Consider the following 17,486-nt stretch of genomic DNA (forward strand, 5'->3'; position numbering starts at 1 on the left):
GTCAAGATTCAAAGCGACGCTTCAGCTCCCCACTGGAGCATTTTTTGCTGCGCCATTGTTTTCTATTACATGGACTTTGATCGAGTCGGGGCGCTGGCACCGGGCATCTAATGGTGAAGTAGTGCTGCATTGTTTTTGAATATATATATATATATATATATATATATATATATATATATATAGATATAAAAAATTATAATAAACAATAAAAATGTGTAATTCCTTTGAGTGCACAGTACCAATTTTCCCCGCATGCGTAGTTCAGATATGTACAGCTCTGGAGGTCATTAGTAAACGTCCTATCCTAACTAAGAGGTTGTGGCTGTCAAGTGTAATACAAGTATATTTTTGGCTCCGAGCCAGCAGAGCCTGTGTTATTTATTTCCTGTAGCTTATATAGCACCAACATATACCTCTGTGATGTGCAAAAATTGTCAACATTCACTTTAGTCCCTGTCACCAGCTGAACTCACTTCCTTATCTTAGATAAACACACCCTAGGGCCATCTTCGTAGAAAGCCACGTAACCCAGCAGTATGTTTTTGGAGTGTGGGAGGAAACAGAAGCACCTGGAGGAAACTAAGACACATGGCTAACATACAGCACAAGCTCCATGCAGATGTTGCCCTTGGCCTCTACTTTGTTGAAACAGACTGGTGACCACCTTGCTTCCTTTGGAACCATTTATACCAACTCTCCGGTGTTTGCCATTTAAAAATTGGCACTACAATTAAACTCCAATTTTAAGGGTTTGTTGGTTTTGTCCAGAATTGGAATTCAAGGAATTTTTAGAAAGTAAGGATGAAGTCATGATGAACGGCCAAGAAAGTGGTATGTATCTTTGTAGATACTATAGTTATTATTTATAGGACTGTAGACCATCATAAATAATCCAATATAAGGGGTGGATCTTGGATGTTGAAAGGTACTTAGTCAGAGGCAGCTCTGGACTTTGTGAGGCCTTAGGCGAATCTCGAACATGAGGTCTTTTTTTCGAACACAAGATTAGTGTTGCTCGCGAATATTCGCAATTCGAATATTATTTGCGAATATCGCATATTCGCGAATTTGCGAATTTCGCGAATATAGCGCTATATATTCGTAATTACGAATATTCGTTTTTTTTTTTTTTTTTTTTCACAGTACACACCACAGTGATCTGGCGTGAAAATATTCGCATATGCGAAAATTAGCATATGCTAATTTTCGCATATGCGAATGTTCGCGTATATAAATTTTGTATATACTAATTTTCACATATGTTAATTTTCGCATACGCGAAAATAAAACGAGAATATAGCGAATATTCGCGAATATATGACGAATATTCGTCCATATATTCGCGAATATTCGCGAATTCGAATATGGCCTATGCCGCTCAACACTACACAAGATATGCAAGCGATAATGAGAAGGAACAATAAACAAAAACACTTGTTATAGTATCCTTAGCACTGTGATGTTACTGTGCACATGGGGGATAGTAGGGAATAGAATGGGCCATCTAGAGCACAGTTGTTTTTTATATTTTTAATTTCATAACCTTATAACCACCCTTCTAATATTCTGCCACTTCAGAATAGTAGAGGCACTGGAGGCTGCTTGCCTAGAGTCGAGCACGGGGACAGATGGACGTGAAATAGGCAGCCACCACATCAGTCAGGTAATGTTGCCGAAGGAGCAGTGAGGATGAGGCAACTCCTTCTTCTTTGTCCCCTACACTTCTCCCCAGTGAGAAGCCGAGGGCGGGCAGGAATGTACTACACATGCCTAAGTGTGGCATACTACCAAGTTCAGCAGTCACTTCTTTTAAAGTGGCAGAGGGAATAATGTACTTGTGGGCATGGGGGCAAGAGTGAGGTTCCCTCCAATATGATGCCTTAGGCAGTGGCCTCAATAGCCCAATGGAAGAGCTGCCTCTGTACTTAGTATAGATTGTTTTGCTTGGTCTTTTATGGAAAAGAAAAGGATGACATTCACTGTGTAGAAACCAGGAGAAAACAGTTGTCAGATTATCGATAATTTTATATATTTATGTATTTATTTACAGCCAATATTTTCATCCAGTATAAACTATAAAACAGGAAACAATAAGATTGTTTGCGGTTAAAACATATCAGTAAATTTGTCATTCTTGGTAATTCCCAACTAAGCACGTTCTGTGATGAGCCTCAAACCTGATTAACCCCAAGTTGTAGCTTACGAACATGTTTCATCCATTAACAACATTCTGAAATTGTCTACGTACAGACCAGTGCCAAAGAACACGTCAGCTTCCTGGTTGCAAAGCAGGCATTCCAAGGAAAACGAACTATTACGAGAAGATGGATAGCCCTGGCGAAGTAGGATTCCAAGAAGAAAATATGCTGTGATCATTTTATTGACTTTCCTTTTCCCTCCTCTGCAGAACGTGGGTTCAAGTAGTTATTCCGTCTTGTAGATGAAACATGAAGCTTTGTGTATGTAGAAGCCTTCTTGTTGGTGGTGGTGGGGGCGTGAATTGGAAGAGTAGCAAATAACCACATACAGAAGTTATATAACAGCAGCGGAGCTGTGACAGAGTCCACTGTCCAACATGCAGAGGCTTACTAGTACTGCAGGTTCATTTGGAATTTAAATTGTGAGCCCTAATAGGAGATGGACATGAGTGATGACAATCTCTGTACAGCACTGCTGAATATGTTTATACTGCATAAATAATGTATTATTATTATGCAGCTATGACTGTGTTACAGCTTTTGGCTGTGTTTTATTGTTATGACTTTATTATTTTATTTCTATTTCCCATCATTGCGGTTACCATCACAAATTGTAGGGCAGTTTCATGTATAACTTTGTATAGTTACTGTAACACTTACATGTTGGATGTCTTCAATAAGTTCAGTTACCCACATAAATGTGTATATTTTTTTTGTTCTAATCTGTTCAAAATATGGATATATACTAATATATATATATATATATATATATATATATATATATATATATATATTATGAATGAAAGAAGCGGTACTCCAGAATAGCTTCAAAAGCTGTGGTTTATTCACCCATCATGTGAATGGTGCTACGTTTCGGTCTCCACAATGAGACCTTTCTCAATATACATATATATTATAATTACTAGAACTGAATTAATGGTTATTCCCTAACCATTTCTCTGTCATTCATTTACAGCAGGAGGATCTGATAATACACTGGGTAGGTAGCACACTTCACATGTGAATCTCCTGTTAATGCATTAGCAGACAACGCACTATATAGCAGCCTTCAATTCCATTCATAGGTTGTCGCTTCCAAAACTGACCTCTACAATCTGCTGAAGGATTAGCAGAAATCTGAATTTTCAATTATATTATCATTACACTATTCCAATTGGAAGAATAGCTAGGGAATTTAAGATCTATCGATCTGTCTATCTGTATATACACACATGCATGTATATATATATATATATATATATATATATATATATATATTGAGGTAAGTACTGACCCCGTATATATATATATATATATATATATATATATATATATATATATATATTTATATATATTTATATATAAATATAGATAAAAAAATGATATATATATATATATATATATATATATATATATATATATATTGCAATAAACATCTATGTATTGTTTGTGTTCAATGCACTAGTTCTGCACAGTTAAATGCATACACATGTATGAAGTGAGAACAGTACCTGGTACTTGGATGTTGCAGGATTCCCTTATGTGCTGAGCAGACTGTACAATAGTGCAGCTTCTGAGTGTCCACCCCAATAACACAGGTTAATGATACAATGATCCCCTCCAGATGTCAGTAAGGTTTCTTTGATTTTATGGCTCTAAACATCTCCATAATGAGCCATGTGCCTTGTGTGTTCCTCCAGGCATTGTATTACATGCAGCGCACACTTCACTTATGGCTCTTATTTGTTTCCCAGTGATAAATCTGCATCCAGCCTGTGGGATTTGCTGGGTCTTCTCTAGAGCTTGCAGCAGTTCTGCTCTTCACAGGTCCCTCTCCATCTGTTCCCTGTAAAAGCAGAAGTTGTCTTTCTATCTCTTCTTCATATAGTTTAGGAATTCCTTTCTTGAGTCATCAGTCTGTGTCTCCTTTCTGCCCCCTGCAGTCTTCCTCTAGGTTGGAGAGTAGTATAGAAGAGTGGAGCTGCTGCACAGCATCATACCCTGGGAGTTCTCAGGAGTAGCGCAGCACAAGGCATGCACCGCATCTGATGTCACTGACACCCGATATGCTCCCTGTATTTTTGGTAACACAATGTATGTATCCTTCTAAATGTCAGTGCAAGACGTTGAATTCAGGGTGGCGGCCAATTCAGAAAAAAAAAAAAAAGAGTAATAAATCAGCAACAATTCCCAAGCAGTAAATTACCGAACATATTACAAAGCTTTCCTTTAGTGTCCTTCATTGCATACAACTTGTCCTGTTCTTTTCCTATGCATGTAATGTATTCTATATGTCAGTGGTCTCCAAACTGTGGACCTCTAGTGATGCATAACTACAACTCGCAGCATGCCCGGACAGCCGTTGGCTGTCCGGGCATGCTGCGAGTTGTAGTTTTGCCACATCTGGTGGTTCACAATTATGAAGACCACTGCTATATGTCAACTTCCAGCCAGCGCCTGTAAACTCCCAGCCAAAGGCTATCCATGAATGCTGGGAGCTGTAGTTTTGCAATACCGGGATGTCCACAGTTTGAAGACCACTGCTATATGTCAACTCCCAGCCAGTGCCTGTTAACTCCCAGCCAAAGGCTGTCCATGAATGCTGGGAGTTGTAGTTGTGCAACATCTGGAGGTCCACAGTTTGGAGACCACTGCTACAGTATATGTCATAATAAATCACTTTCTGAAAGCATTTCTGCTTAAAATGTACCATCCTGGTGCACCTGGGAATCACCCACATAGATAAAGCAGACTGAATTTGCCAGTTTGAAGTTATTAGTAATATCACAATGTCTTATTTTAGTGAGTTATCAGGGTTCTCAAGGGAAACAGAAAAGTTGTGAAGTATCTCTGCCACCTATAAACATGTACAGGCAACAAAGTATCTCTGCTACCTATAAACATGTACAAGCTACAAAGTATCTCTGCTACCTATAAACATGTACAAGCTACAAAGTATATCTGCTACCTATAAACATGTATATGCTACATAGTATGTTTGCTACCTATTAACATGTATAAGCTACAACGTATCTCTGCTACCTATAAACATGTACAAGCTACAAAGTATCTCTGCTACCTATAAACATGTGTAAGCTACAACGTATCTCTGCTACCTATAAACGTGTACAAGCTACAAAGTATCTCTGCTACCAATAAACATGTGTAAGCTACAAAGTATCTCTGCTACCTATAAACGTGTACAATCTACAAAGTATCTCTGCTACCTATAAACATGTACAAGCTACAAAGTATCTCTGCTACCTATAAACATGTACAATCTACAGAGTATCTCTGCTACCTATAGATATGTGTGGTGACCCAGTACAGAATAACGTTTTCTTCTGTACTTCTGTGTGTCAGATGCTGCTTCAATGTCCGTCTTGGGCCCACATTCCTCAGGACTCTATATAATATAAAGCTATGCAATGGTTAAGATATTGGTATTTTCTATGTACTTGTCACTTTAAACCTTAAACCTGTTGTCAATAACCTTGTTGTTAGGGGAGTATGCAGAGGTGAACCATGTGACTTATCTGCCCAATGGGAATGCTTAAAACCTGCTGCATATATATAGTGTAACCAGAGTTCAGAGTTCAGTTCTGCAGTGTTGCAGCTGAGGTACAGTTGAGAGAAGTCTAAAGAGTCTGTGAGGTGATTCTGAAGGAGGCCTGAGACCTAGTCCAGCCACCATGCATCTTTTACTACTAGTTAACCCCTGCGCCTGGGTGAAAGTCAAAGCCTGGCGGTAAGCACTAAAATTCGGTGATCAATTCAAGTCAAGTCGGTCAAGTTTGTCAAGTCCAAGTCACTAAAGTCTAGCGTGGGTTGCATACAGCAAGTCAGTCCCAACATAATACCACTACAAGTCCCAGCAAGCCGATAAGCTTTTTAAAGTTCACCCTGCATCTCCTTCATGCTAATCTGAGCTGTAACGGATTTTACCATCTTTCCAACCTCAGTAAAGGCAGTTATCCGTAACTTTGCATCTGAGTAATTTTTTGCCTGGTGCCTGGGACAGGAGAAGCTGGTCTACCTCAGGTGGTGTATAGGTCAACCACACTTTGGCATCACGAAAAGGTTAATTCACACATTACCCTCATCCAACACCACACATGTATAATCTACAAAGTATCTCTGCTACCATGTACAAGCTACAAAGTATCTCTGCTACCATATACAAGCTACAAAGTATCCCCGCTACCTATAAACACGTACAAGCTACCAAGTATATTTGCTACCTACATACATGTGCAATCTACAAAGTATCTCTGCTACCTATCAACATGTATAAGCTACAAAGTATCTCTGCTACCTATATACATGTGCAATCTATAAAGTATCTCTGCTACTTCTAAACATTTAAAAGTTGAAAAGTATTTGTGTTACTTTTGATCATGTACACAACTTATGATAAGAGATTGAGTATTGTCTTCTCGGTTCTCTACCTGTATATAGCGAATATAAAACAGGGGAAATAAGAGTACACCATTAAATGATGCATAGTAAAATATTGTAGCTACTTTGGTCATAATCATGTGACCTATATATGTCCACTTGTAAACGTCTTGTGTCGATGAGCTGTGATGTGTAGACACATTCCCAGTAGAAGTGGCCAAGCAGAAGAAATAGCAGTCACCATCCACCTGGTGGTCTAAGCCTCCTGTCGCCAGGTTGTAAATCACTAACACATATTGATCTTGAGGGTGGTAATGGCTGCTAACACTTGTACTGACTAGTGTAAAGAGTGTGCTAAACCAGCTAAAGCCCTGCAGACATAGAACCCAAGCAAACCTTCTTAAACAGATTTAAATAGAAAGGGGTCGGGTATAATGACAAGTAGTCAAATCAAATAATTATATAATGAGAACACGGGAGAAGTTCCTGTACATAGGAGCTTACAATCTAAATAGAATGAGTGTCACAATACATACAAGGTGCTATTTTTGTCCAGGGGCTGGTCCTGGACAAAGATAAATAAACCTGTCAGTCACCTACTGTATGTAGTATGTGACTCAACACAGACATGAGGAAGAGGGAAAGCTGAGAATGTAGAGTCATGTAGTATGGTTAATGGCTATGTACAGCAACAAGGACCTCCAGGGTAGTAAATTCCACAAAATGTGTGGAGTATAGTTGATAGGTAGCTATACAGATAGATGATGAATAGATAAATATATAGATAGATAATTAGATGTAAAGATTAGATATTTAAATTAATATTTAGATAATTTATACAAAAATACAAAACAGTACCTAAATGATATGAATCATAAATGCGTTACAACTTCATGTCCAATGTTGTATCACACTGACCATAGATCTAGCCATAATTGGTACTTTGCATGTTCCCAAGCAAACATTTATGGTTTCTTCCGTTCCTTTCATTACCTGTTATATTTCTAACCACCTCATCATTAAGAAATGGGTTGTGGGTTGAAAAAGATATTGAGAAAAAGACATTGGATATCTCATACTGGGCAAAAGAAACATTCCCACTAACCAGCTTGCCAGATATAGAAAATGTATATGCTTTCTAAAAATTGCTTGTTCCTAGTTTTTAATTTTCGAAATTTTACAGATTCCACACACTTTTAATGGTACGCATCATAGCTGACTGGGAACTTTATATACTTCAAGTACTGTACATTGTAGGAATTGTCTTATGAAATTTAAAGGAGTACTCGAGTGGAAAACAAATGCTTTCAAAGCAACTGGTGTCAGAAAGTTAAAATGATTTGTAAATGACTTATATTTTAAAATTGTTATTCTTCCAATACTTATTAGCTGCTGTATGCTCCAGACAATGAATGGAGCGCTGGCTGCACAGGAGCTGTTCATTCATCCCCTGTGGAAAGGATATAACTTAATTAAATGAGAAAACCTTTTTTGGGTAGGGTCACACGTAGCGCATTCACAGCGTGTTTGATGCTGGGGATGCGCTACTGACTGTGCCTCCTTCAGTGCCTGTGTGTCCTGCTTTGTCTGCTCGTAGCAGCAATCTGCCACTACGACCAGACTCACAGTGATCTGTGAGTTGCACGTGCACGCGCAGTGTACTCAAAGACATCGCGTTCGCTCCCCTTGCTCCCTGAGCTAGGCCGAGAGCGGCCGTGATGTCCATGGGGAAGATTTATCAAAACCTCTGCAGAGGAAAAGTTGTTGAGTTGCCCATAGCAGCCAATCAGATTGCTTCTTTCATTTTTGAAAAAGCCTCTGAAAAATTAAAGAAGCAATCTGTTTGGTTGCTATGGGAAACTAAGCAACTTTTCCTCTGCACAGGTTTTGATAAATCTCCCCCCTATGAATATGCTGTGCAAGCGCATGCGTCCTGCAGATTCCTGTGTGTCTGCTCGTAGCAGTAGATTGCTGCTATGAGCAGACAAAGCATGACACACGACACTGAAGGAGACACACTCTAGGGAAGGTCAGTAGCACATCTGCAGCGTCAAATACGCTGCAGATGTGCTACGTGTGACAACTCTCCTTATCATTGCTCAGTTCTGGGAGCTGTAGTTTCACATAGTAAAAATCACAGCATGCCCTAACCTGCCTTGGAAGTTTATTTTGGTTTATTTGATTATTACAGTAGAAGTCATTTTCTGTGGTGCGCTACTTCGTATGTGTCCGTCACTTCAAGTAGGGAACTTAAATCCCACCTCCGGCTTTTTCACCCATTTTCTTGCTGACAGGGCAAGTTTAAAGCTTTTTTTTTTTTTTTATATTTCTTAAAGGGTAAATACTGGTTATTGACAAAATTCTATTAAGGAGCCAGAGCTTTACCTTATATAACAAGGATAGAATTTTAAGTGAATGGCTGGCATGTAATGACCAATGAATGGGGGCATTTATGGCCAAGTCAATATTACCTTTGGGATAACACTTGATAACTAGCAGTTGTAGAAGTTGGAACCATGGTGATTAGCTGATCTCTTTGCTTGGAAGAGCGCTGTCTTCATCAGTACCCTCCTTTAACCCCTTAAAGGGGTACACTGGTGCCAGAAAGTTAAACAGATTTGTAAATTACTTCTATTAAGAAATATTAATCCTTCCAGTACTTATTTGCTGTTGAATACAACAGAGGAATTTATTTTCTTTTTGGAACACAGAGCTCTCTGCTTACATGACAAGCATAGTGCTCTCTGCTGACATCTCTGTTCATTTCAAGAACTGTCCAGAGTAGGAGAAAATCCCCATTGCAAACATATGCTGCTTTGCACAGTTCCTAAAATGGACAGAGATGTCAGCAGAGAGCATTGTGCTAGTAATCTCAGCAGAGAGCTCTGTGTTCCAAAAAGAAAATAATTTCCTCTGTAGTATTCAGCAGTTAAGAAGTACCGGAAAGATTAAGATTTGTTAATAGACGTAATATACAAATCTGTAAATTTTTTGCCAAAAATGACACCTTCTCTTTATTCTGTAGGTCCATGCACGAAAATTAATATGTTTAAAATTGTTATCTTCTGACCCCTATAACTTTTTAATTTTTACGTGTACAGGGCAGTATGAGGGCTCATTTATTGCGCAGTGATCTGAAGTTCCACTTTTGTATTGATTGGACTTTTTGATTGCATTTTATTCATTTTTTTAATATATAAAAAGTGACCAAAAATACGCTATTTTGGACTTTGGAATTTTTTGCACTTACACCATTGATCGTGCAGTTTAAATAACGATATATTTCTATAGTTCGTACATTTTAACATGCAGCGATACCACATATGTTTATTTTTATTATGGTTACCTATTTTTTATATGGACTTTGGGAAAAGGGGGGTGATTTAAACTTTTAATAAGGAAGGGGTTAATGTGTGTGTGTTTTAAACTTTAAGGGACTTTTAGGAGGAATCATTAAATTCCTCATACAGATCAATATGGTTTCGTAGAACCAAATTAAACTTTGTGCTCTGTGCTTGATAGATAAAGCCTGGCCCTGCCAGGCTTTATCATTTTCAGTGCAGAAGCCAGCATGGGAGGAGAGGTAAGCCCTCCGGCTACCTCAGAAGTGGCTCGCCCCCCGTGATCGCTCTGCGAGGGGGGCAATCCACCAGACTGGACAACCAGGGAGCCTTTAAATGTCCCTTTAGATGCCGCTGTCAATTTTATAGAATAGAGGCGAAAGGGGTAAACTACATCACAGGGATCCCTACGTCCTAGGGACTCTGGCTATGGGGACCCACAGATACATAGGTACCGTATAGGATGCGGTACTGGGACACCACAAACCCCCTTACTTAAGATAAGTCGGCCTCGATGTCTGTCACCTGAGACAGAGGGACAAGGACTAGAACAGGATGCTATAGAACAGGATGATCTATACATTTGGTGTACCTCCTAAGTAGATTAAACACATTTACATTCTTTTGATACCTTTCCTAGTATCTGGATTAGACAATTAGAAATCTATCTAGACATATAATGCTATCTAGACATTTAAGCTATCTAGACATTTAAAGAAGCTATCTATACTTTGGTTTCTAGCTTCCTATACAACTTTATTAAACTTACTATACATTTGAAGCTTACTAGACAATTAGGCAGCTATCTGACATGTAGTTGCTAGTTCCTAAGACACTTTATTAGCTCTCTATACATTTTTATGAGGCTAAACTGAACATTAGCACAAACTTCTATACATGAGGGAAACTAAACATTAGTACAGCTTTCTATACAGTTAGCTTCAAGCTGACTAGGCATTTATATTATCTCACACATTCTATTTGCCAACAATAAGTTACCTGTTAGTTAGTACACGAAAGGTATACTGGCTAGCCGGAAGCTAGGTCACAGTAAGGGTGGCTGCTAGGGTCTATCGACTACACGCTACTTACCCCTAGAGTTAGGTTATTCTTAGGATTACGTGTTTAATTCTGTATTAGCAAGAGCACCTATTGGCCAGGCAGAGCATCTCACACACGCAATGAATAAAGAAAAGAAGTGTACCTAACAGTGGCAGGAATTGGGTATCAATATGCTCCAATTCCTTAAGTGTTTTTCTTTAAGTGAGATATTTATTTTGATGTATGTACTAGAGAAATTTTGAGGTAGTACATTTAAGTGAGTAATCTAGGGTACTATGAGTACAGGTACTATTTTAAGAGGCAATCCTCCCTACTATTTTTGTTGAGGCAGGTGCTAGCGATGAGCGACAGCAATAATACTGCCCTCGGAGGAGCCGAGGTGTCCCCTGTGAAGTTACCTACTAAACACCTTTAGCATTTAATACATTTATATGTACAATAATTAGTTGTGTTTTTTAGTGTTGAGTGTACACGTGCACTACGTCGATATTTTCTGTGTGCAGCTCTGACTTACTTTTTATGTACATAGACTTTAGACTATTTTCTTATTTACAACCTTTACTTACTACTTATGTACACGGATACAAGGATATCCTTCTGTGTACAGAACCATATACATATTTACTATACATTTATCAACACTCCAACATGTTTCAGGTGCATTCACCCAATAAGTGCAACATTTATCATAAGAGTTCTTAAGAGAGGTGTGTAAGGATCAGCAGTCCACCTACACTAAGAGTTCAAAGAAAATATACAAATTGGCGTGTTAGGATCAGCAGTCCACCTACACTAGGAGTTCAATTGAAAAAGTGAGCACAGCCTTAACCACAACTCAGCTGGGTACAGTCCTTAGTGAATGTCCTATAGGCTAGGTGTCTCTTGACTTAATAGTCAGGCACAAGTTTAGTGGTTACATTGCTGAACTTTGAACTGGAACAACTTAGCACAGTCCTGCTAGGCACTTTTCTTGAACTTGGTTGCTGTAAGACAAAAATGGTTAGACAGAAAACAATAAGACATTACTTTAAAGTCTCTTTAGAAGATGTTCTTCTTTACTCTTGTAGTGCCTCTTCTGGTTCCTCAATATCTGCCAACATCAGGGGCAGGATTAGACTTAACATAGCTTTGCCACACCACATTGGTGAGGATGGAGTTGTGGAAGGCAGCTTGAGAAGGGATTATAGGCTTACTAGCCGGGATCACAGAGGGGCAATAGGGTTTGAGTACCATCTCCAAATTAGGAGCAACCCATGACCCTTTTGTTGGTACCCTGGAAGCAGGCAAACTCTCCATGTCGGAAGAGGACCTTGGTACATACGTTGGTACCTTTGCAGGAGGCAAACTCTCATTGCTCCGAGAGGGCCTAGGTACGGTCTTTGGTGCCCGCAATTTGGGCTTGCTTTCTTGAACTTGAGCAGGACTTGACTCTCGACGATCTGTAGAAAATGAAGAACTTGACTCTTTACTGTACACAGAAGATGATGAACTTGACTCTTTGCTGTACATAGAAGAAGATGAACTTGACTCTTTGCTGTACATAGAAGATGAACTTTACTGTTGAAGCTCCTCCTCCTTGGGTGCGCTGGTGGAGGCTTTAGGAGCAGACCTTGACGGCCTCAAGTTGAAGGGATAGGACTCCCAATCCATCGACGGGATATATTTGAAAGGAAGCTGTGTTGGGGCTGTTGGTCTGGTGACCGTTGCAGCCCATTCTCCACGAAGGCTCTGGACGGGGGTGTACTCCACAATTTCACCCACCTCCAAGGTGTAGAACTTCTTATGGAGATATGGCCTTTGCACTGCTCGCCGGTTTACGAGGATGGTCTGCCCAGTGTGGCAGTCAAGGAGTGTCCCATAACCTCTGACCTTGTCGAACTTGGCCACAGTTGCTCTTCTCCTTTCTAATGTCTCCTCCCCTTCTCGGGGGTGGTCCTAGTTACGGATGTACAATGCCTCCATTTCTTTGGTATTTTCTTGATACCGCACTCTTTCTTCATAAGGCAAATGTACGTGCTTTGGAGCATAGAGTTCTTTGTATCGGGCCTTTAGCTTTTCCATCAATTCAGCCAGCTCGGCTTCTTGACGGGCCATTTCTCTTTCTGCAGTTGGGATTGGTGGTAGTGTCTTCCCAGGTAACGGTTGTAGTACTCTGTGCATGTACTCGATCAGCTCCGGCTCATCTCCGAACACCCATTGCGGCAATTTTGGTGAGCACTTGGCAAGCTTGATCGAGGAATGACCTCAGGGCTGGAGGAGGAAGAATAGGCCGCCACTGGCGGGGTACTCACAGCAGACTCCTCCTACGGGATCTCAGCCCACGAGCCCCAGGTCCTGTGGTGAGGGGACAATCTCCCCGGTGACGCACCTTCAGGTGTCCCTGCATCGTTCACTGGAGGTGTCTCTGGCCAATCGTCGTCATCATCAGGCAGTGGGGGAAGATTGCAGGCCCCCTCTTCGTCTAATGACAACTGCTGCAGACAATCAGCAAGCTCTTGAAAAAGTTGGGCTGCGACTGCCACAACTTTCCGCCATTTTGCCAATTTGACCACGTGGAACGCTGCTCTCCGCCATGTCTGTCAGAGGTTGCTCTGCGTGGCGTCTTTTATAATAGGCTTCTCCAAAATGGCGCTGGGCAGGAAGGACGCTATTGGTGCTTCCCCGACTTCCGGTCCCTCCAGAAACTACTCTTGCATCTCTGAGTTCCCTTTTGTCTGGGATACAGCAACTTGGTGTCCACGCCCAGGTGCGGGGCATGGCGCAGCGCAGGCTTTCCTTGCGCGCTTTTCCAGCAGCAGTTCGGCTCCGCTTGTGCCGACCGGACCAGAGGATCGCAGCATGAACTCATTGCGCAGTTTACACATTTCAACTGTAGACAAATCTTCACCTCGCCCCTTACTTTTCTCTTGGCCCCCTTGTATGGTGCCCTACAAGCACCGCTCTTGTACACAGCAACACATGAATAAAGTTCGCTTTCTGGGGGGGAGTGCACTTTCACTAGTGGCAATAGTAGGCACACACCCGAATCCTGTTCGTGCAACGCCAAAAAGGCTTTGTGGGGGGGGGGGGGGGGGGGGGGGAGTATGGTAATGGTGGTATGGTATCAGTATATGAGGGGTTAAGGTTAACCCTATAGTTCGTGAAGCCAGGCTGAGGGCTGTTATGCTGAGGCAATGCTCCGGCCTATCGCCGCCCTTCCCAGTAACGATAAGTGCATGAAATGACTGAAGGTCCACAAGGAGATTGAACTTGAACAACTTTATTTAAGTGCTTGCGATACATCCAAGGCACAGTAACAGTCCAGTACAAACAGTCCTTATGTTCCTTAGTGACTGACAGTTGTTGCGTACCTTGAGCTATTTATACAGTCTCTGAATTTAGGGTAGATATTTGCAGATCCGTCCGGATTTAGGGGTATTATTAGGTCCGGTGATGCTGCAGAGTGTCTGGGAATTGATACACTCTATATTTTGAATGATCCGGCCGTTGCCGCAAGGCTCGGGCCTAACTCACTGCGTTAGCTGCGGTACAGGTCCTTCTCGTTTGACAGCCCAGGAACAAAAAAGAGAAAACATGGCCGCCGCTCCCTTATATGGGCAGGGGTCGGGGTGAATCCGATTGGTCCGAACATCTGTCATTCACCATTACAGAGAGTAATGGGATTGCTTACCTCACAGGGCCTCCAAAGGTCATTAAGCAGAATACCATAGAGTTTACCTAGTCACGTGACCCGCAGGTCCTGCAACGCTATGGAACAGGTAATTAACCATTTATTTACATACATATTACCCTATTTACATTAACCTTAAATAAATTACTGGTCTATGAGCTGGAATAGAGGCGAAAGGGGTAAACTACATCACAGGGATCCCTACATCCTAGGGACTCTGGCTATGGGGACCCAAAGATACATAGGTACCGTATAGGATGCGGTACCGGGACACCCCAGAAGGCTGGTTGCATGTACTAGTCATATAGTCCATTTATTTTATTAGGTTTAATATTCACATATTTCATTGACCCATGACCCCCCCCCCCCCCCCCCCCTGTGTAAAGACATGGCTGCTGCTCTCCCTCTGCCTGCTGAATTCTTTTTGTCACTATTATCTGCTGATGTAGAATTCTTCTTCCTGTGCTTGAAATAACACCATTGTTTGTTGTCCAGCATTGTGTGACCGCTGACCCGATCCAGATGCCATCCATATGCACAGGAACCATCAATGTCTTTCATTCTTCAGGGACGGAGACAAACCCACCTATTTATTTATTCTACTGGGCAAACATAGAAAATTATATAAAAGGGCATTTATACTCAATTGACATGTCATACCTCTGTTTTTCCCCTGGACTTTCTTTCTCATCAGAAGTAATAATTTCAGCTATATGTATGAGTCCGCCATCAGTTCCATTATAGTTAGCCTTTTCTCTGTACAGGATCCTTAAGGAGTCTACATTCTTTAGATTGGTAATACATTCTCCCACATCACACAGCATAAGCTATGTCATCCAACCCTAGTAATATGCACGTGGGGGAGATTTATCAAAACCTGTCCAGATTAAAAGTTGCTGAGTTGCCTATAGCAACCAATCAGATCGCTACTTTCATTTTGCAGAGGCCTTTTTGAAAATGAAAGAAGCAATCTGATTGGTTGCTATGGGCAACTCAGCAACTTTTCCTCTGAACAGGTTTTGATAAATCTCCCCATACTGTTTAAGCAGTTCTAGAACTTTTTAATTGATTTCATGTGTCAATTTGACAAAATATTCTATGTTTGCTATTATGGGTAAATAAGAACATACTTGAGCTCTAAACTTGTGTAGGCCTAGCACAGTGCTCAGCTAAGAATTGGGCACATTTGTATGCAGCCTCGACAATGCTCTGTGAGCTAAATACATCATTAGCAGACCAAATCTTACATATTTGTCTGGAGTTCAGACTGTTAAGCTTGCAAAGTTTTTCCTTTACTTGTACCCACTTCCCAGCTGAGAACAAGACTAGGTCTAAATAAGAGTTTTTCCCATTCACTGACAGCAAATTTGACTTTACAAATTCAAAGTGGAAACAAAAAGCTTATGAGAATGTTGTATACAGCTTTATGGGCTGGTGCCCTTTCTAGTATTATGAATATAAGGCCAAATATGGAAAAAATTTATATACTTTATTGAAACTACAGTAAAAACTTGTACTAAAAAATGTCAATACAATATTGGATCGGTGGTCATACAACACACACTGCAAGAAAGTGATGAGAATGTCCCCTATGAATAAACAGGATACACATGATACAAAAAGTCTCATTCAATATGGTGGCCTACCACATGGGGTATATCAATATGTAAACATAATATGTATATGAGAATGAGACTATAGAGAACAGAAATCAATATAAAGGAGAAGACAGGGTAAACAAAAATAGAAATAATAGACAGATTCTGGTCATGCACCCTATCTTGGGACAGCTCACCTACCCCTATAGGGGGGAAAAAGTTGGTGCATCTTAAACGGCGAATACACGCCTATCGCAGCGGTCCCTGCAGCCATCAACGGCCGGGACCTGCGGCTAATACAGGACATCACCGATCGTGGTGATGCCCTGTATTAACCCTTCAGACGCGGCGATCAAAGCTGACCGCCGCGTCTGAAGGGAAAGTGACACTAACCTGGCTGCTCAGTCGGGCTGTTCGGGACCGCCGCGGTGAAATTGCGGCGGTCCCAAACAGCTTACAGGACCTTACCTGCCTCCTCGGTGTCTGCTCCGTGCCGGGATCCACTGCTTGGCCGGCGCTCTCCTTCGACGTCATCACGTCATCGCGCACGCCGTCCCGTCATCCAATAGGAGCGGCATGCGTAGCGACGTGATGACGTCGACGGAGAGCATGGATCCCGGGGAAGAAGACGTCCAGAGAGCGGGGACACCACGGGGATGCGGCGACAGCGATGGAGCGACATCCAGGGCAACGGTGACGGGTCCGGAGCGGCGGGGGACACGTGAGTATAACCTCCTATCCAGTGGTCTTCAACCTGCGGATCTCCAGATGTTGCAAAACTACAACTCCCAGCATGCCCGGACAGCCAACGGCTGTCCGTACATGCTGGGAGTTGTAATTTTGCAACATCTGGAGGTCCGCAGGTTGAAGACCACTGTTGGGTACAGAATCTTTATTTTTTTAGATTTTGCACCTATAAATTGGATGTGTCTTATACGCCGGTGCGTCCTATAGGGCGAAAATTACGGTACATAGTATAGCACCACCTGGTGTTCAATGTGACTGTCCACCTAATGAGCGGAGTGCTGGTGGACACTCATGCTCAGCCATAGTCCTCACAGCCAGGTCTCAGCATTGTCATCCTCTATTCACAGTTAAACATCCAAGATAAACACCTTTATCCTGTCTGGGAAGGAGCAAAGCCTCGGCAGTAACATAAACAAACAGTATTTTCCAGACTTCCACATCATAGTTAGTGTAAAAATAGTTTTATTACCCA

At 41.4% G+C, this 17,486-nt stretch overlaps 1 protein-coding gene across 3 annotated transcripts in view; it reads right to left on the reverse strand.

Moving 5' to 3' along the window:
• Positions 1-15,518, reverse strand: part of IGSF10 (immunoglobulin superfamily member 10) — an 86,005-nt gene extending 70,487 nt beyond the window's left edge. The window contains exons 1-2 of one of the 3 annotated variants that reach the window (XM_056564970.1): positions 15,330-15,518; positions 3,710-4,304 (exon numbers count right to left, since the gene is read on the reverse strand). The gene's annotated coding sequence lies outside the window, so the exon portion shown is untranslated. Of the gene's footprint in view, positions 1-413; positions 524-3,709; positions 4,305-15,329 lie in introns of those variants that run through there. The other 2 variants (XM_056564971.1, XM_056564972.1) reach the window with 2 other exon arrangements.
• Positions 15,519-17,486: the final 1,968 nt, after the last annotated feature.

This window comes from Hyla sarda, chromosome 3 (genome assembly GCF_029499605.1).
Source record: "Hyla sarda isolate aHylSar1 chromosome 3, aHylSar1.hap1, whole genome shotgun sequence".
Classification (NCBI taxonomy): Eukaryota; Metazoa; Chordata; class Amphibia; order Anura; family Hylidae; genus Hyla; species Hyla sarda.